The following is a 21,851-nucleotide window of genomic DNA, read 5'->3' as shown; positions in this document are numbered from 1 at the left end:
CTTTTTTAAAAGATGGGCAAATCCACTAATATTGAGTATAACATACTATTTCTTCTTTAACTTATACAAACTTTAACAATTAGTGGTAGTATATTTTTATATGTTTAGACATGCATAAGTTGATAAGTATGTAAATGCATAATGAAATTAAAACCTTAATTTTAAGATATAATTAATCATACTTGAATTTAAAGTACATGTTACATGTACCTTTTTATGTAAATTACCGTTTTTAGTAAATTAACTTCCCTTACCATTATCTTTGCTAGTATACATATTAATGTTTTCTAATTATTATACCAACTGTAGTCTTTATATTTTTATTTATAATTAGTTTTTTTTTAATGTGGGCCTCAGGTTGAATTATTATATCAACTATAGTCTTATTATTTTTATTAATTACCAGCTTTAATTAAAATTATAGACTGTTATTTTCTTCAGACACAGAGAAAACTAGAAAGAAGACAGGAATCCAAAAACTGCCTAATTTTTTAAGTACACATTTTAGATTATCTTTATAAATGTTAAAGTAACAAAACACATGCCTATATTAAATCCAGTGCATTTGGACATTCTCTTGATTTGTAAATCATTTGATAATATATAAGGATAGAGTAAATTGGAACATGTTTATGACTAAAGTTTAATATTTGTGGTGACTGTTATGTATATTTTAAAATGTGTTAACCCTTATTGAATTTTTTTTCCTTTAAGAGGTACAGCCTAAATCTTCTCCCCTTGAATATGGCCTAGATTTACAGCACATTTCTAATGGGTAGAAAAAAGTGGATGTGACAGTTTGTGACTTAGGAGATGAGGTAAGGAAAGGCACTACAATTTTCCCCTCCCACCTTCCTCTGGAACCAACTGCTCTAGGAAAAGCCAACTGCTACTTTGAAGCAGCTTTGTGAGGAGGTCCATGTAGCAAGGAACTGAGAGGCTTTTAGCTAACAACCATGTGACTGAGTCATTTTGGAAGTGGACCCTCCAGCCCCAGCCAAACTGTCAGATGATGATAGCCCTCCCTGGCTGACATCTTGACTGCAACCTAAAAGGCTTTATGAAAACTCCAGAAGCCATCAGTACCCCAGGCAAGTGCAAAACCAAGAACAGCTGCCATGGGTTAGAAATGGGTTAGAAAAGCTGTTGAATTTCAGCCCTTTCCCCAAGTGGGCACTGTTCAGTGTAACCAGGAGAAAATGTTCAACTATTGGCTTCTCCCTTGGGAGTAGAAGAGAAGAGGGGAACAGAAGTTTGACAATCTGGCTTTTCTTTTTTTTTTTTTTTTTTTTTTTTTGAGACGGAGTCTCGCTCTGTCGCCCAGGCTGGAGTGCAGTGGCCAGATCTCAGCTCACTGCAAGCTCCGCCTCCTGGGTTCACGCCATTCTCCTGCCTCAGCCTCCCGAGTAGCTGGGACCACAGGCGCCCGCCACCTCGCCCGGCTAATTTTTTGTATTTTTTAGTAGAGACGGGGTTTCACCGTGTTAGCCAGCATGGTCTCGATCTCCTGACCTCGTGATCCGCCCATCTCGGCCTTCCAAAGTGCTGGGATTACAGGCTTGAGTCACCGCGCCCGGCCGACAATGTGGCTTTTCAGAGTGCTACCTGAGTGCCTGATTTCTGTCTTGCATGACTTGGAGTGCTAAACGGGAATCCATCTCTTTGAAGAAGTACGGGCTGCTGAGAATAAAGGCGATCTCAGCAGCCTGTTGCAGCACCAGAAGACCTGTGGGACTGCAGACAGACACCAGAAGGAGTAAGAGATTTTGAGCTTCTGAAAAAGAAACAAGCAAACATCCCTGATTGGAAAATTACATGTACACGTCCAGAGAAGATGCATCCCTAAGGAGGTTGGAGAAACTTCCAGAATATATAGCCAGGCTCATTGGTGAGGGTCTTACCTTGTATAAAGCCAGTCATGAGAAAAATGATTTTTTTAAATAATTATCTTTTTTTATTCTGTTTGTTTTAATTATTATATTTTAAGTTCTGGGTACATGTGCAGAATGTGCAGTTTTGTTACATAGGTTTACACGTGCCATGGTGATTTGCTGCACCCATCAACCCGTTACCTACATTAGTTATTTCTCCTAACGTTATCCCTCCCCTAGCCCCCTGCCACCCAACAGGCCCCAGTGTGTGATGTTCTCCTCCCTGTGTCCTTGTGTTCTCATTGTTCAACTCCTACTTATGAGTGAGAACATGTGGTATTTGGTTTTCTGCTCTTGTGATAATTTGCTGAGAATGATGGTTTCCAGCTTCATCCACGTCCCTGCAAAGGACATGAACTCATCCTTTTTTATGGCTGCATAGTATTCTATGGTATATACGTGCCACATTTTCTTTATCCAGTCTATTATTGATGGACATTTGGGTTGGTTCCAAGTCTTTGCTATTGTGAATAGTGCTGCAGTAAACATATGTGTGCATGAGTCTCTATAGCGGAATGATTTATAATCCTCTGGGTGTATGCCCAGTAATAGAATTGCTGAGTTAAATGGTATTTCTAGTTCTAGATCCTTGACTTAAAACTGGAATTTACATTCAAAAGGGAAGCAGAGCATAAAAGTTTGGAAAATTTGCAGCCTGGCCATGTGGTAGAAAAGACCATTTTTAGCAGAATAATTCAATCAGCCTGTGGAGCAACCACACACTGGATGTTTTTGCCCAAATATAAAGGAGCCAAGTGCTAACAGCCAAGGCAATGGGAGAAAGACCTCAAAAGCATTTCAGAGACCATCACAGCAGGACTTTTTCTTTTCTTTTTTTCCTTTTTGAGACGGAGTTTCACTCTCATTGCCCAGGCTGGAGTGCAATGGAACAATCTCGGCTCACCACAATCTCCGCCTCCTGGGTTCAAGCGATTCTCCTGCCTCAGCCTCCCAAGTAGCTGGGATGACAGGCATGCGCCACCATGACCAGCTAATTTTGTATTTTTAATAGAGACGGGGTTTCTCCATGTTGGTCAGGCTGGTCTCAAACTCCTGACTTCAGATGACCTTGCCTGCCTCAGCCTAACAAAGTGCTGAGATTACAGGCGTGAGCCACCGTGCCCGGGCTAGCAGGCCTTTTTCTTTCTTCCCCTGAGACCTAGATGGACTTAACTATTTTGTGGGCCAGTCCTAGGGCCCCACTGTCCTGTGCAGTCTCCAGATACTGCTCCCCACATCTTAGCCACTGCCACCCCTGGAGACTTTGGACTTTCGCGTTAATGCTAGAATGAGTTCAGACATTTGGAGACTTGGGTAGGCATGACTGCATTTTGCAATGTGAGAAGGACAAGAGATTTGGGAGGGGCCAGGGTGAAATGATATAGTTTGGATATTTGTCCCAACCCAAATCTCATGTTGCATTGTAATTTCCAGTTCTGGAGGTGGAACTTGGTGGGAGGTGTTTGCATCATGAAGGCAAATTACTCATGGCTTGATTGATGTCTTTGTGATAGACTTCTTGTGAGATCCGGTCATTTAAATGTGCATGGCACCTCACCCCAACTCTGTCTCTCTCTCTCTCTCTCTCCTACTTCCTTTATTGCCATGTGATGTGCCTGCTCTACCTTTGCCTTCCACCAAGACTGGAAGCTTCCTGAGGCTTCTCCAGAAGCAGATGCCACTATGCCTCCTGTATCGCCTGCAGAACCGTGAGCAACTAAATCTTTTTCTTATAAACTACTCAGCTTCAGGTATTTAAAGCAGTGGAAGAACAACCTAACGTAGGTAGTATGGCCATTTTATGATATTGATTATTTCAATCCATGACCCATGGAATGCTTTTCCTTTTTTTTTTTTTTTTTTTTTTTTTGATCATCTGATTTCTTTCAGCAGTGTTTTGTAGCTTTCCTCTTCACTTTGCTGTATGCCTAGGCACTTCAATTTCATGTAGCTGCTGTAAATGGGATAGTGTTCTTTATTTGACTCTCAGCCTGAGTGTTATTGGTGTATAGAAATGCTACTAATTTTTGTACATTGATTTTGTATTCTGAAACTTTCCAGTTGATTATCAGCTAAAAGCCTGAAAAGTACAATAACAAAGTCTGAAATTGAGTCAGTAATGAAAATAGCAACCAAAACAAGCCCTGGACCAGATGGATTTACTGCCAAATTCAATCAGATATTAAAAGAAGAACTGGGACCAATCCTAATGAAACTATATCAAAGATAGTTGCAAAGGACGCTCCTTTCTTTCTTTCTTTCTTTTTTTTTTTTTATTATACTTTAAGTTCTGGGATACATGTGCAGAACATGCAGGTTTGTTACATAGGTATACACGTGCCATGATAGTCTGCTGAACCATCAACCCATCATCTACATTAGGTATTTCTCCTAATGCTATCCCTCCCCTAGCCCCTCACCCCCCAATAAGCCCCAGTGTGTAATGTTCCCCTCCCTGTGTCCATGTGTTCTCATTGTTCAACTCACACTTGTGAGTGAGAACATGCAGTGTTTGGTTTTCTGTTCTTGTGTTAGTTTGCTGATAATTATAGTTTCCAGCTTCATCCATGTCCCTGCAAAGGACATGAACTCATCCTTTTTTATGGCTGCATAGTATTCCATGATGTATATCTGCCACATTTTCTTATCCAGTCTATTACTGATGGGCATTTGGGTTGGTTCCAAGTCTTTGCTATTGTGAACAGTGCCGCAGTAAACATGCATGTGCCTATGTCTTTATAGCAGAATGATTTATAATCCTTTGGGTATATACCCAGGAATGGGATTGCTGAGTCAAATGATATTTTCTGGTTATAGATCCTTGAGGAATCTCCACACTCTTCCACAATGGTTGAATGAATTTACACTCCCACCAACAGTGTAAAAGCATTCCTATTTCTCCACATCCTCTCCAGCATCTGTTGTTTCCTGACTTTTTGATGATCGCCATTCTAACTGACATGAGATGGTATCTCATTGTGGTTTTGATTTGCATTTCTCTAATTACCAGTGATGATGAGCTTTTTTTCAGATGTTTGTTGACTGCTTAAATGTCTTCTTTTGAGAAGTTTCTGTTCATATCCTTTGCTCACTTTTTGATGGGGTTTTTTGTTCTTTTCTTGTAAATTTGTTTAAGTTCTTTATAAATTCTGAATATTAGCCCTTTGTCAGATGGATAGATTGCAAAAATTTTCTCCCATTCTGTAGGTTGCCTGTTCACTCTGATGATAGTTTCTTTTGCTGTGCAGAAGCTCTTTATTTTAATTAGATCCCATTTGTCAATTTTGGCTTTTATTGCCATTGCTTTTGGTATTTTAGTCATGAAGTCTTTGTTCATGCCTATGTTCTGAATGGTATTGCCTAGGATTTTTATGGTTTTAGATTTTATGCTTAAGTCTTTAATCCATCTTGAGTTAATTTTTGTATAAGGCATAAGGAAGGGGTCCAGTTTCAGTTTTCTGCATATGGCTAGCTCATTTTCCCAACACCATTTATTAAATAGGGAATCCTTTCCCCATTTCTTGTTTTTGTCAGGTTTATCAAAGATCAGATGGTTGTAGATGTGTGGCATTGTTTCTGAGGCCTCTGTTTTGTTCTATTGCGCTATATATCTGTTTTGGTATCAGTACCATGCTGTTTTGGTTATTGTAGCCTTATAGTGTAGTTTGAAGTCAGGTAGCATGATACCTTCAGCTTTGTTCTTTTTGCTTAAGATTGTCTTGGCTATGTGGACTCTTTCTTGGTTCATTATGAAACTTAAAGTAGTTTTTTTCCAATTCTGTGAAGAAAGTCAATGGTAGCTTGATGGGGATAGCATTGAACCTATAAATTACTTTGGGCAGTATGGCCATTTTCATGATATTGATTCTTCCTATCCATGAACATGGACGGTGTTTTCATTTGTTTTGTGTCCTCCTTTATTTCTTTGAGCAGTGGTTTGCAGTTCTCCTTGAAGAGGTCCTTCACATCCCTTGTAAGTTGTATTCCTATGTATTGTATTCTCTTTGTAGCAATTCTGAATGAGAGTTCACTCATGATTTGGCTCTCTGTTTGTCTGTTATTGGTGTATACGAATGGTTGTGATTTTTGCACATTGATTTTGTATACTGAGACTTTGTTGAAGTTGCTTATCAGCTTAAGGAGATTTTGGGCTGAGACAGTGGGGTTTTCTAAATAAACAATCAGGTCATCTACAAATAGGGACAATTTGACTTCCTCTTTTCCTAATTGAATATGCTTTATTTCTTTCTTTTGCCTGATTGCCCTGGCCAGAACCTCCAATAGTATGTTGAATAGCAACGGTGACAGAGGACATCCACAAAAGAGGCTCCTTTCTAACTCATCTTATGAAGCCAGCATCAACCTGATACCAAAATCTGGCAGACACAATGAGAAAAGAAAACATCCAGCCAATATCCCTAATGAATATAGATGCAGAAATGCTTAACAAAATACTAGCAAGCTGAATCCAGCAGCACATCAAAAAGTTAATTCACCATCCCAAGTAGGCTTTATTCCTGAGATCCAAGGCTCATTCAACATATGCAAATCACTGAATGTGATTCACCACATAAACAGATTTAAAAGCAAAATCCATATGATCATATCAATAGATATGAAAAAGGCTTTTGATGAAATACAACTTCCCTTCATGATAAAAACCCTCAACAGACTAGACATCAAAGGAACACATCTCAGAATAATGACAGCCATCTGTGTCAAACTCAGCACAAGCATCATAATGAATGGACAAAAGCTGAAATTAGTTCCTTTGACAGCCAGAACAAGAAAAGAATGCTCACTCTTATTACTCTCATTTAACATAATACAAGAAGTCCTAGCCAGAGCAATCAGGCAAGAGAAAGAAAGAAAAGACATCCAAGTAGGAAAAGAAGAAGTCAAACTATCTCTCTTTGCTGATGATATGATTGTATACCTGGAAAACGCTAAAAACTCCACTCATATGTTCCCGCATGCTGTCAGTTTTGTCCATTAATATTTATAGCATATAAATTGCAGTTGTTTTAAATTATCAGTCTTAAAATTCTTCAACCTGATTGATTGGTTGATTTTTGCCTTTTAGTATGCCTTGCAATTTTTGCTTGATGCACTGTATATAACAAACTGCTGTAAATAGGGCTTTGGTAATGTGGTGATAAGATGTTGGGGGTGGGAATTGTTCTATAGTCCTATGGTTAGATTTCGTTATTTTGGTGAACCTGTGCCTCTGGACTGTGAACTTCACGAGTACTTTTTGTAACCCACATCCTCTTTTTAGGTGAAACATAATGAGTTGAGGGGGCTGGAGTTAGATATTTTTCTGCTGTCACCTAGGATGATAAATTTGATTGGAGTTGGGTATTTCCTTTGATTTAGACCAGCTGATTCTTATAAAACCCAGCAAGTTAGGCTCTGGTTACATAGCTTCTCCTAAGAGTACAATATACTATGAAGAACAGAATGCCCTGTTGTATTTCAAAATTGTTTCTCCACCCGCTGCCCTTTCCCCCATTTCGAAAAGCAGAAGGGTGGATTTTCTCCGAAATTCACTCAGAAAGCCTGGTGAATTTCCAGACAATAAAACACACAAAAGTATGTGGGGGGGCGGGGATAGGGGGACTGATTATCAAGTCCCCCTGAAGCGTTTACTCTCAGACTTGTCCACAATGAGCCTTCAGCAATTCATCAATTACAGTCCAGGTTTTTCTGTCCCAGAGCCTGTTCCCATAGAGGTTTCTGCTTCTGCATACAAGATCTGTTTTTTTGTATCTGTCTCTCTGTCTCTCCAATTTTGGGAGCATGGGTTTATCCTGTACCTCTTCTTTCTTGAAGATCTAAGAAGTGTTAGAGTTGTTGATTTTTCATTTTATTCAACTTTTTACTTGTTGTTCGGAAGGAGTGGTGACTTCTGAGCTTTTTATCTGCTGCTTTGGAAACTGAGAGTTCCCTGTTACTTGTTTTGTACCGTAATTTTTAAAAAGGTTTTTGTTGGTAAACTGTATGGGATAGATGTTACCTCTGCTTCTGAAAGTAAACCTGTATTGTGGGCTTCTTCTACGACCTTTGCAGCCTCTGGATTGCATGCCAGAAGCTGTCTCACCACCACGAAGTTCTTCTAAACTAATCACTTGGGAAGGGAGAAAGTGCAGAAGGAAAGCAACTTATTTCTAAGAAAATGGCACAGAATTTCCTCACATGTTTTTACTGACATCTTACTGTACAAAATGTAATGGCCTCACATAACTCCAAGGGAGGCTAGGGCATTTGGATTTTATCTTGGAGGCCATGTGCCCAGCAAAAAAGATAATAGATATTAGGGGACAATAGCACTCTGCCATAATGTGATTCAGATTTTGACCAATTTGGTTGACCAAAAAATAAAGAAATCAGCAGAATTTATGTATCCGCTAAGTTCTTACTGTGTATTATACTATTTTAGGCTTTGGGGTGCAATAATATGATAGCATTAGGTAGTAGACCTTTACATACCCCAAACAGAAAATGTAGATTTTATTCAACTATACACGGGAATGTTTACAAAAATGATCATGTATTAGACACAAATAAAAGTTTAATATTTTTAAAAACTGAGTGCATAGTTCATATTCTTTAATTACATCCCAACAAAAATAGAAGTAAATATGTAAAACATAACAAAAACATGTTAGAAATTGAGCACATTTTTCAAAAAAGAAAATAAAAAAATATGGAGAAACAGGTTAAAAGGACACTTCATGGCATGGCTAAAGAGAAACAGAGCAATACTCTTTTATTTAAAGCTGAAGGACTCTGATTTAAACCTAGTATTTCTGTTAAGAAATAAGAAAAACAGGCCAGGTGCGGTCGCTCATGCCTGTAATCCCAGCAGTTTGGGAGGCCGAGGTGGGCAGATCACCTGAGGTCGGCAGTTTGAGACCAGCCTGACCGACATGGAGAAACCCTGTCTCTACTAAAAATACAAAATTAGCCGTGTGGTAGCGTATGCCTGTAATACCAGCTACTCGGGAGGCTGAGGCAGGAGAATAGCTTGAACCCGGGAGGCGGAGGTTGCGGTGAGCCAAGGTTGTGCCATTGTACTCCAGCCTGGGGCAGCAAGAGCGAAACTCTGTCTCAGGAAAAAAAAAAAAAAAAAAAAAAAAAAAGAAGAAGAAAAAGAAAATAAAAACACTTGTCTTAAAATATTTTAAAATGTTATTTATAATGAAAAACTGAGGAAATAGTAAAACCAATAAAAGAAATAAACATAACCAAAAGGTGATCTTTTGGAAATACAAATGAAAGAAATTGCTCTCAATTTTCAGTAAGTGAAAAAGAAACCAAGTGAAACTACAATATTAGTAATGAAAAATAAATAACCGCAACTACAGAAGAGATTGAAAAAAGAATACATCATGCAATTTTTGCCAATCAATTTAAGGACCAAGAGGAAAGAATATTTTTGAATGAAATTTAAAACAGATAAAAAATAACTCTAGGAGTGTTAAGCTTGAATAGATGAATTATCATATCAGAAAGGTGATTATCAGCTAACGTTATACAAGCAATAAGATCATTTTCATAGCTGAGTTCTAGCTAACCTTTACAGAACATATTATTAAATTTTAATGAGTTTAAAAATAATTCCAGACCACAGGGAGCCAAAATGGAACTCTGAATGGTTCATTTTTATTAATTTAGCAAAGCATTAATACTAAACCCTCATTAAATGGTACAAAATATTACATATGAATGGAAATGGAAAAACATCTAGATAATGTATTTGCAAAGACAATTCACTAAACACAAGAAAAATACACCCTAAGCAAATAAATGCAATAATAAAAGAGGTTCATTCTCAGAAAACTCAATAGTTAGAGTCCCCATTTTAAAAGAGAAAAGCATTAAGATCATCTCAATAGATGATGAAAGAAAAATAATTGATAGATATTTCTAAGAAAAACTATACTAGAAATGGAATTGAATGACTTTAAACAAACACTATTTTCAAAAAACTAATAATGTAATTCTAAAATGGCAAAATACTAGTACCATTTCAATTTATATTGGGACCAGAGGCATGCTCACTATTTATATTAATATACAAGAGTAAAGAAATATAAGTAAATAACAAAATAAAGGAAATTGAAGTAAATGGTATATAATCTTGAAATATGATAAAACCATCTTCCTTGTAAATCATATTGTTCACTTAGAAAACCAGAGATCAATGGAGACAAGCGGAAGGGTGGACCACGCACCCCATGCCCAGCCCTTTCTATGTCCTGAACCTTGTGAGCTGCTGCTGGTGGAGAAGGCCCTCCCCTAACTCTCCCAGCTCATGGTAAATCTCTTCTTGTGTGGTTTCTAGCCTGTGGCTGCCATAGGTGTGGACCCTGGACATTGCAGGGACAGCTCCTCCCCACTTTTCTGTGGTAGCCCTTGGCTCTTGCTGCTGCCACTTCTGCTTTCTGGGACTGGGACTCAGATTTATGCTACACCTTACACCATCCCAGTCCCTAGTAAACAGCACTGGATTTGTTTGTATTTGTCAAAAACAAGGTGTGGCATAGCCATTAGCACCTATGTTGGGGAAACAGCACACAAGCAAGAAGCTTACAGCCTCAGTGGCAAGCACTTCATCATATCAAAGATGGAGAACTCTTGTAGTCATTTGTCATGCCTTCTGCAGACAAAAGATACCAAAAAGTTGCAAAGATCTGTCCATCTTGTAGATAAGGCCACTAATAAGTCAAAAATCTGTCAACATCAACCACAATGTGTCCAAATATGCCCCATTTGACTGCTAAGGTTGAGGACAAAGGAAATGCAATTAAGACAGTTACAGTCAACATAGTTGACATTGCAAAGGGCCCAGTTGGCCTCCTGTGCATCCCACCAAATATTTTATTTGTAAGTTAGAAGCACAAGTCCTGTGGTGGCAAGAATGACCATTACATTATCAGTGGATCTCATGAGGCAAACAAACTGCAAGACATGTTGGATGGATTCATTTAAAAACGTGTTCTCAGTCCAGAGTGAGAATCCTGAAATGCATCTGCACATCAACCCAAAGAAGCAAAGCATAGGTAATTTTTGTAAAGCCAGTTTCTATAGAGACATGCTTCATACCTATCATAAACTCTGCACATTTATTCTCAAAAATCCATCTGAAAATAGTGAGTGGTACAGAAGAGAAAGAACAGTAAAAGAAAAACAGAAAGAGCAATGACAAGGCAATGACTCCATATGCAGCAGTGAGAAAGCACCATCACCGCCACCACCAGATGCAGTGAGTCCTCTTCATATGCCGTGGAAGAAGAGGAAAGGGATGACTGGGGGTGGATACGACTGAGGAAACTCAAAGGTATAGAACAGATAAAATCAGTGATCATGCACATGTTCCTTCAGTGATGATCTCGAAAGAACTTTTGAGGAGCAGATCAATATCCTATTTGATTTTTTTTTTAAGAAAAAGAAGAAGGTGTTATTGACTCATCTGATAAAGAAAGTGTTTCTGATGCATAAAGACTGGTTGTAAAAGCCATGGGCCCTCTTATTCTGACCAAAGTTCTTTTTCATGACATTAGAGAACAAATTAAGAAGCACAGACACCATTTCCCATGATTTTTCACAAGAAAACTCAGTGGTACCTTCTTCATGGTGTAGAGTCTGTGGTAACAATGCTTCTAGCTTGGCTCATCTCCAAGATTTCACATACATTGAAAGAGATGTAAGATGTGGACCTTTTTGAAAAAGAGGTTATCATTGGCTGTTCAGGAAAGGACTCTGAAATATGTCTGAAAAGAACGTGACATAGAATAGGGAGTAGAGCAAGATAGTGAAAGAGAAGGTTCCACTGATTGTCTCCCCTGCAAGGATACCAATTTAACAACTATCTACACATAAGAGGCATTGAAGAGGTAGAAAAAAAAACTGTCTTGAATAGCCAATGCCACGCCTAACGCATTCCCTGGCAGTGGCAACATGGTGCAGAGAGCATTTCTGTGCACTGAGGAGAGGGAGCGTAAATCAACTGTTAGGCATTGAACTCAGTGCTGTCTTGTTACAGCAGAAAGGAAAACCAGACCAAACTCAACCGACACTACAGAGGGAGCATATAAACTAGCTAAAGGGTAACTGCCATTCCCAGCACTTGGAACTTGAGTTCCTGCAAGTCTTGCCACTGCAGGCTAAAGTCCTCTGGGGTTCTAAATAAACTTGAAATGCAGTCTAGGCCACTAGGACTGCAACTGCCAGCTGAGTGCTTAGGTTAAGGATGAGTACCAGGCCAGATAGCATTCATCACAAGCTGACTAAAAAGCCCTTAGGCCTTAAGGGGTCATGAGCAGTGGTCTGGCAGTAATCCCCATGGAACTGTGGTGGCAGTGGCCGTGGGGTGCAGCTCCTCTGCTTTTGGAAAGGGTGGGCAGTATACAAAAACCTGCATTTTGTGGTTCGAGTGCCAGCTCAGCTGCAGTACAGTAGAACACTTCTAAGTTTTTGAACTCTAGTCCCTGGTTTCTGACTGGCACCTCTGGACCCACCCAGGGTCTGGGGGAACTCGCCACCCTGAAGAGAAGGACACAGGCCTGGCTGGATTTGCTGCCTACTATATGTAGAGTCCTAGGGCCTCGAGCAGAAATAAGCAGTAGCCAGGGAGTGGTTATAGCAGGCCTTGCATGGGACCCAGTGCTATCCTGGCCTCACGTCTGACCCAGCAGAGTCATAATGGTGATGGACACAGGGGTGCTTGTCTCACTCCGCCTCCAGCTTCAGGTGGCTCAGAATACAGAAATACACTCCACTTGTTTGTTTGGAAGAAAGTAAGCAAGGAAAACAAGTGTCTCTGCCTGGTAATCCACCGAATTCATCCAGCTCTTGTCCAAGACCATCAAGGTGGTACCTGTGTGAGTCTGTGAGAACCACAGCATTACTGGCCTTGGGGTATGACCTAAGGCAGAAATAGATGGCATAGATGATAACACTCAAGTCTTTCCAAATATCTATAAAGCCTTCCCAGGAAGAATGGGTACAACAAACCCAGACTGCAAAGACTACGATAAATACCCAACTCTTCAATGCCCAGACACAGATGAACGTCCACGAGTAACAAGACCATGCAGGAAAACATGACCTCATCAAATGAAGTACATAAGGCACCAGGGACTGATTCTAGAAAAAGAGAAAGTGACCTTTCAGACACAGAATTCAAAATAGCTGTTTTAAGGGAACTCACAGAAGATCAAGATAACACAGATAAGAAATTAAGAATTCTGTCAGATACATTTAAAGAGAGATTGAAATAAAAGAATTGAGCAGAAAGTCTGGAGCTGAAAAAAGCATGCTGGAGAATGGATCATAATCTTTTAATAGCAGAATTGATCAAGCAGAAGAAATAATTAGTGAACTTGAAGACAGGCTATTTGAAAACACACAGGCAGAGGAGACAGAAATAAAAAATTAAAAACAATGAAGCACACCTGCAGGATCTATAGAAAATAGCCTCAAAAGGGCAAATCTAAGAGTTATTGGCCTTAAAGAGGAGGTAGAGAAAGAGATAAGGGTAGTAGAGAGTTTATTCAAAGGGATGATGACAGATAATTTTCCAAACCCAGAGAGAGATATCAATAGCCAGATACAAGAAGGCTATAGAACACCAAACAGATTTAAACCAAAGAAGAAGACTACCTCAAGGCATTTAACCATCAAATTCCCAAAAATCGAGGATTAAAAAAAAAAAGGATCCTAAAAGAAGCAAGAGAAAAGAAATAACATACATTGGCACGCCAGTAGGTCTGGTAGCAAACTTCTCAGTGGAAATTCTTGCAGGCCAAGAGAAGAGTGGCATGGCATATTTAAAGTGCTGAAGCAAAAAAAGTTTTACCTTAGAGTAGTATATCTGGCAAAAATACTCTTCAGATATGAAGGAGATAAAAACACTTTTCCAGACAACGAAAAGCTAAGGGATTTCATCAATACCAGACCTGTTCTTCAAGAAATGCTAAAGGGAGTACTTCAATCAGAAAGAAAAGCATGTTGGCAAGCAATAAGAAGTCATCTTTGGGTAGAAAACTTATTGGTAATAGTAAGTACATGGAAAAATGGAATGTTATAATGACGTAATTGTATTTCATAAACCACTCTTATCCTAAGTAGAAAAGCTAAATGGTGAAGCAATCAAAAATGACAACAACAACTTTTCAAGACATAGTACAATAAGATATAAATAAAAACAACAAAAAGTTAAAAAGTGGGAGCTGAAGACAAGGCATGGAGGTTTTATTAGTTTTTTGATTGTTTGCTTATTTGGTTGCTCGTTCATGCAGACAGTGCTATCAGCATAGATAGTATGTGCAAGCCTCACACCAACTCCAAACCAAAAAACATACAATGAGTATGCAAAAAATAAAAAGAAACTAAATCATACCACTAGAGAAAATCATCTTAACTAAAAGGAAGGCAGGAAGGAAAGAAAGAAGAGAGAGAAGACCACAAAACAACGAAAAAAGGAATAACGAAATGACAGGAATAAGTCATTACTTATCAGTAATAACACTGAATATAAATGGACTAAACTCTGCAATGAAAAGACCTAGAGTTGCTAAACGGATGAAAATAAACAAGACTCAATGATCTGTTGCCTACAAGAAACACACTTCACCTATAAAGACACACATAGACTGAAAATGAAGGGATGGAAGAAGATATTCCTTATTAATAGAAACCAAAAAAGAGCAGGAGTCACTATACTTATATCAGATAAAATATATTTCAAGACAAAAACTTTAAGAAGAGATAAAGAAGGTCACTATATAATGATAAAGGGGTCCATTCAGGAAGAGACTATAACAATTTTCAATATATTTGCACTCAACATGGGCACACTCAGATACATAAAGCAAACATTTATTAGAGGTAAAGAGAGCTAGACCCCAATACATTAATTCCTGGAGACTTCAGCACATCCCTTTCAGCCTTGGACAGATCTTCCAGAAAGAAAATCAACAAAGAAACACCAGACTTAATCCACACTATACAACAATTGGATGAAAGAGATATTTACAGAAGAATTCCGCTTTGGCTAGGGATGGTTTATATGCTTCCTCTGTGGTGTCAGTTGAGTTTGGTCTGGTTTTTTGAATGGAAGCTTCATCTGCCCACCAAGTTTTAATAGTTAGAACTGAGCAAGAGTCAGGCAAGCCCGAGCAAAAGCATCCCAGTCAGTAGGAATCATCTCATTGGAGACAGCAACATTCTTTAACAGGCCCATTACAAAAGAAGACCCTGGTCCATATTGATTAGTAGCTTGTTTAAATTATTTAAGTATTTCAAAAGGAAAAGGCTCAAATGTAGCTATAATATTCCCCTGTTGATCAGGTGGGTGTATTCTAACAGGAAACTGCCAAGCATTCATATCACCCTCTCGTCTAGCTTGCTGGATTCCTGCCTGAATAGAACTGACAGTGGTCACTTGATGCGCTGCTCGAACGATCACTGGGTTCACTACTTTTTGCCCAGTGTCCTCTGGAAAATAAAGATCTGGAGGGTCAGGCCACTCCTTTTTTTCAAAATAATGAGGGGTACAGAGAGGTAGGGACAAGCCTCTCCTTCCTTTGCCACTTTAGCTGGCAAGCAAACCTGCTCTGTCACCTCTTCTGTTACTTTGTTGTACTCTCCTTCTTCCTGTGATTCCTCCTCCTCCTCATCTGTGTGGAAAGGCTCCAAGACAGAATGAACCAGAACCCACACTGACCAGACAGTTATAGGAATATCCTCAGCACCATCCTTATATGCCTTTTTCAGTGTGCTACCTACCTTTTCCCAGACCTCTACATTCATAGTTCCTTGGTCCAGAAACCAGGGGCAATATTTTTCTACCACACTAAAAACCTGCATAAGTCGGCTAGTGCTAACCTTCACTCCTCCTTTTCTGAGGAGCTGCTGAAGCAGACTCACATAAGCCTCGTGCCTGCTCGACCCTTGTCCCATTGTTACCCGGATGCTTCCGAGCTCGCCTTCTTACTCACCACGGGGATTGCTTAAGAGTCCTCGGGTGCTCTCCAGTGTAGTTCCACGTTCTCCAAATGTCACTCTGGTGACCCTTCGACCTGGGTTTGAGCCCCACATATGGGCGCCACTTACCAAGGCCAGCTCAGTCATGGAGACCTCAACCCAGTGGCACTAGAGGAATGAAGACAAAGACACAGAAATAGAGTACAGAGTGGGATCGGGGGCTGATGGCCTTCAGAGCTGAGAGCCACGAACAGAGTTTGACCCACATATTTATTGACAGCAAGCCAGTGATAAGCATTATTTCTAGAGGTTATAGATTAACTAAAAGCATTCCTTACAGGTAACAAAGCATTCTTAGTGAGGAGCAGAGAAACAGGCTCTGGCTTGTTATCTACAGCAGGAACATGTCCTTAAGGCACAAATCGCTCATGCCATTGTTTGTGGTTTTGGAACGCCTTGAGTGTTTTGGCCCTGGGTGGGCCAGGTGTTCTTTGCCCTCATTGTGGTAAACCAGCAACCTCCAGCATGAGCATCATAGCCATCACAAGCATGTCACATTGCTGCAGAAATCCTGTTTGTGGCCAGTTTCTTTCAGGCCTGTTCATGACAGGCTTAGGGCCTCTTCCCAGCAAAAGACAAAGAAAGGCATTACATAATGGTAAAGGCTTCAATTCAACAAGAAGACTTGACTATCCTAAATATATGTACACTGAACACAGGAGCACCCAGATTGAAAAGGCAGGTTCTTAGAGACCTACAAAGAGACATAGACTCCCACACAATTATAGTGGGAGACTTCAGCACTCCTCTGACAGTATTAGACAGATCATTGAGGCAGAAATAACAAAAATATTGAGGACCTGAACTCAGCATTGGACCAAATGGATCTGATAGACCTCTAATGAACTCCCCATTCCAAAATAAGAGAATATACCATATGGCACATGCTCTAAAATCTTACATCCTGGAAATAAAGCCTACTTGATCACGGTGGATTACCTTTTTGATGTGTTGCTGGATTCAGTTTGCAAGTATTTTGTTGAGATTTTTGCACCAATGTTCATCAAGGATATTGGCCTGAAATTTTCTTTATTTGTTGGGTCTCTGCCAGGTTTTGGTATCAGGATGGTGCTGGCTTCGTGAAGTGAGTTGGGGAGGAGTCCTTCCTAAATTTTTTGGAATAATTTCAGTAGGAGTGGTACCAGCTCTTCTTTGCACATCTGGTAGAATTCAGCTGTGAATTTATCAAGTTTTTTTTGGTTGGTAGGCTATTTATTACTGATTCAATTTTGAAACGTGCTACTGATGTGTTCAGGGAATCAATTTCTTCTTGGTTCAGTCTGTCAGAATTTTGACAGAAAGGAAGAAAAGCAACCCTTGTTGCATTTGCCACAGACTTTAATGGGTTTCACATTGAAGTCCTTAATTCATCTTAAGTTGATTTTTGTATATGGTGTAAGGAAGGCATCCAGCTTCAATCTTCTGCATATGGCTAGCCAGTTATCCCAGCACCATTTATTGAATAGAGGATCATTTCCGCATTACTTGCTTTCATCAACTTTGCAAAAGATCAGATGGTTGTAGGTGTGCAGCTTTACTTCTGAGTTCTCCACTCTGTTCCGTTGGTCTGTGTCTGCTTTTGTACCAGTATCATACTGTTTTGATTATTGTAGCCTGACGGTGTAGTGTGAAGTCGAGCTTTGCTCTTTATGCTTAGGATTGCTTTGACTCTCTGGGCTCTCTTTTGCTTTCATATGAATTACAGTTGTACTTTGATAGGAGTAGTGTTGAATCTGTAAATTATTTGGGTAGTGATATAGTTTGGATATTTGTCTCCACCCAAATCTAATGTTGAATTGTAAATCCCAGTGCCGGAGGTGGGGCTTGGTGGGAGGTGTTTGAACCATGGACATGGATTTCTCATAGCGTCTTCATAATAGTGAGTTCTTGTGAGATGTGGTTATTTAAAAGTGTGTGGCACCTCCCCCCACCCACCAAGTCTCTCTCTTGCTCTCATTATCAACATGTGGTATGCCTGCTCTTTGCCTTCTGCCATAATTGGAAGGAAACTGAGGCCTCTCCAGAAGCAGATGCCACTATCCTTTCTGCAAGTCTTTCAGAAACATGAGCCAATTAAATCTCTTTTCTTATAAATTATCCAGTCTCAGATATTGCTTTATAGTACTGCAAGAATGGCCTAATACAGAAAATTGACACCAAGTTGTTTGGCATTGCTATAAAGATACCTGAAGGTGTGGAAGCAGCTTTAAAACTGGGTAATGGGTAGAGTTTGGAAGAGTTTGGAGGGCTCAGAAGAAGACGGGAAGATGAGGGAAATGTTGAACTTCTTAGTAACTGGCTAAATGGTTACGACCACAATGCTAATAATGATATAGACTGTGAAAACCAGGCTGCCAAGGTCTCAGATGGAAATGATGAACTTATTGGGAACTGGAATAAAGATCATGTGTGTTACACCTTGGTGAAGAGATTGGCTGCATTCTGTTTATGCCCTAGGGGGGTTATGGAAGTTCGAGCATGAGAGTGAATATCTAGGGTATCTGGTGGAAGAAATTTCTAACCCGCAAAGCATTCAAGAGGTGGCATGGTCTAATAAAATGACTTAAATCTGGAACTTATATTTAAAAGGGAATCAGAGCATAAAAGTTTGGAAAATTTGCAGCCTGGCTGTGTGGTAGAAAAGATTGTTTTCAGGAGAATTGAGCCAGGTTGTGGAGCAACCCCCTGCTAAAGATGTTTTCATAACTAAAAAGGAGCAAATGCCACTAGCCAAGACAATGGGAAAAAGGCCTCAAAGGCTTTATGTAGAGCATCCCAGCAGGTACTCCCCTCACAGACACTGAGGTATAGAAGGACTGAATTATTTCCTGGCCAGTTCCAGGGCCCCACTGCCCTGTGCAGCCTCAGGACACTGTTCCCCACATCTTGGCCACCGCTGCTCCTGCCTCAGCCCAAAGGGCCCCAGATCTTGCTTGTACCACTTCTTCAGACACCCCGGTGCACTGTATGCCTTGGTAGCTTCTACATGGTTTGAAGCCTGTAGGCATGCAGATTGCAAGAGTGAATGAGACTTTACAATATCTGCTGAGATTTCAGAGGATGTATGGAAAAGCCTGGGTGTCCAGGCGGAAGGCTGCTGTAGGAGCTGAACCCTCACAGAGACTTTCTCCTCTGGCAGTGTGGAGAGGAAATGTGGGGTTTGAGCCCACACAGAGTCCCCACTGGGGCATTGTCTAGTGGAACTGTGAGACGGGGACTGCTGTCCTCCATCTCCCAGAATGGTAGATTCATTGGCAGCTCGCACCCTCTGTCTGGAGAAGCCACAGGCACTCAATACCAGTGTGTGAGAGCAGTCTCACGGGCTTTGGAACCCACCCGTTTCACCAGTGTGCTCTGGATGTGTGACATGAAGTCAAAGGAGATTATTTTGGAGCTTTGAGATTTAAAGCTGCCCTGCTGGATTTCAGCCTTACCTGGGGCCTGTTGCCTCTCTCATTTGGGTACCTTGTTTCTTTTGGAATGGGAAGGTTTACCCAATGCCTATACCCTCATTGTACCTTGGGAGTAAATAATTTGATTTTGATTTTGATTTTACAGGCTCATAGGTGGGAGAGATTTGCCTTGTCTTAGATGAGACTTTGGACTTTTGAGTTAATGCTAGAATGAATTAAGGCTTTTGGGGACAGCTGGGTAGGCATGATTGTATTTTTCAGTGTGAGGACAAGAGACTTGGTAGGGCCAGGGGTGAAATGATGTAGTTTGGCTATCTGTCCTTACCCAAATCAAATGTTGAATTGTAATGCCCAGTACAGAGGTGGAACTTAGTGGAAGGTATTTGGATCATGGGGGCAGATCACTCATGGCTTGGTGCTGCCTTTGTGATTGTGACTTCTTCTGAGATCTGGCCATTTATATGTGAGTGGTACCTCTGCTCTGACACACTCGCCTTCTCTCTTGTTTTAATTGTTGCCGTGTGATGTTCCTACTCTCCCTTTGCCTTCTGCCGTGACTGGAAGCTTCCTGAGGCACTTTTAGAAGCAGATGCCACTAAGCTTCCTGTAACACCTGCAGAACTGTAAGCCGATTAAATATTTTTCTTATAAATTACTCAATCTGATGTATTTCTTTATAGCAGCGCAAGACCAGCCTAACACAGCTACTATAGCTGTTTTATGATATTGATTCTTCCAATCCATGAGGATGCATTTTTTATTGATTTTTGACATCTCTGATCTTTTCTAGCAGTGCTTTATAGTTCTCCTTGTAGACATATTTTACCTTTTCAGTTTTCTGTATAGCTATATATTTCAATTTTGTGTAGCTACTATAAATGGGACAGTGTTCTTTATTTTCAGCTTGTATGTTATTGGTATATGGATATTCTGCTCATTTTTATACATTGATTTTTGTATCCTGAAACTACTACAGATGTTTATCAACTAAAAAGCCTGAAAAGTGCAATAACAAGTTTTGAAATTGAGTCAGTAATAAGACTAGCAATCAAAACAAGCCCTGGACTAGATGGGTTTACAGCCACATAAAACCATACATACAAAAAAACACTGGTACCAATCTTACTGACACCGTTCCCAAAATAGTTCAAGGGAATCTCCTCGCTAACATATCCTATGAGCCAGCATCAGCCTGATATCAAAATCTGGCAGAGACACAGTGAGGAAAGAAAACATCCGGCCAATATCCCTGATGAACATAGATGCCGAAATCTTCAAGAAAATACTAGCAGGCTGAATCCAGCAGCACATCAAAAAGTTAATTGACCACAATCAAGTAGGGTTTATTCCTGGGATACAAGGCTCATTCCACATACACGAATCAGTGAATGTGTTTATGATTCACCACATAAACAGATTTAAAAACAAAACCCATACAATCATATCAATAGACATGGGAAAGGCTTTTGATAAAATTCAGCTTTCCTTCATGATAAAAACCCTCAACAGGCTAGGCATCAAAAAAAACACACCTCAAAATAAGGAGAGCCGTGTATGTCTAAGTCAGAGCAAACATCATAATGAACGGGCAAAAGCTGAAAACATTTCCCTTGAGAGCCAGAACAAAAAAAGAATGCTTACTCTCATTACGCTTATTCAACATGGTACAGGAAGTCCTAGCCAGAGCAATTAGGCAAGAGAAAGAAATAAAAGGCATCCAAATAGGAAAAGAAGTCAAACTGTCTTTCTTTTCTGATGATATGATTGTATACCTGGAAAACCCTAAAAACTCTACCCGTATGTCTCTGCGTGCTGTCAGTTTTGTCCATTAAAATTTATAGCATATTAATTGCAGTTGTATTAAATTCCCCGTCTGGTTGTTATGCATATTCTGACTCTTTAAACTGATTTATTGATTGATTGACTATTTGATTGGTTGATTTTTGCCTTTTAGTATGCCTTGCAATTTTTTCATGATGCACTGTGTATAACAAACTGCTGTAAATAGGGTGTTGGTAATGTGGTGTTGAGGTGTTGGGGGCAGAAATTGTTCTACAGTCCTATGATTAGATTTCATTATTTTGGTGAACCTGTGCCTCTGCAGTGTGAAGTTCATGAGTGCTTTTCATTATTCATGCCCTTTTATTAGGTGTTAGGTGAAACAGGATGGGTTGCGGGGGGCCGGGGGGGGGGGCGGGGGCGGGGCTGGAGTTAAGTATTTTCATTGTGTCACCTAGGATGCTAGATTTTTTCCTGAATCTAGACCAGTTGACTCTGATAAAACCCCAGCAAGTTAGGCTCTGGTAACAGAGTTTCTCTTGAGAGCAGAATATGCTGTGAAGAACCCAATGCTCTGTTGCATTTCACAATTGTTTCTTTTCCCACCCACTCGGAAAGCATGCGGGTGATTTTCTCTGAAATTCTCTCTGAAAACCTGGTGGAGCTCCAGAAGATA

The 21,851-nt window shown here is 40.0% G+C and overlaps 1 pseudogene; it reads left to right on the top strand.

The window, feature by feature from the left end:
• The first annotated feature begins 316 nt into the window (after positions 1-316).
• On the top strand, positions 317-21,549 carry LOC126939046 (eukaryotic translation initiation factor 5-like; annotated as a pseudogene).
• Positions 21,550-21,851: the final 302 nt, after the last annotated feature.

This window comes from Macaca thibetana, chromosome 16 (genome assembly GCF_024542745.1).
Source record: "Macaca thibetana thibetana isolate TM-01 chromosome 16, ASM2454274v1, whole genome shotgun sequence".
NCBI classification, from domain to species: domain Eukaryota; kingdom Metazoa; phylum Chordata; class Mammalia; order Primates; family Cercopithecidae; genus Macaca; species Macaca thibetana.
Note: the sequence above shows the minus strand (reverse complement) of the source record. Positions and strands in the feature narration are given on the sequence as shown.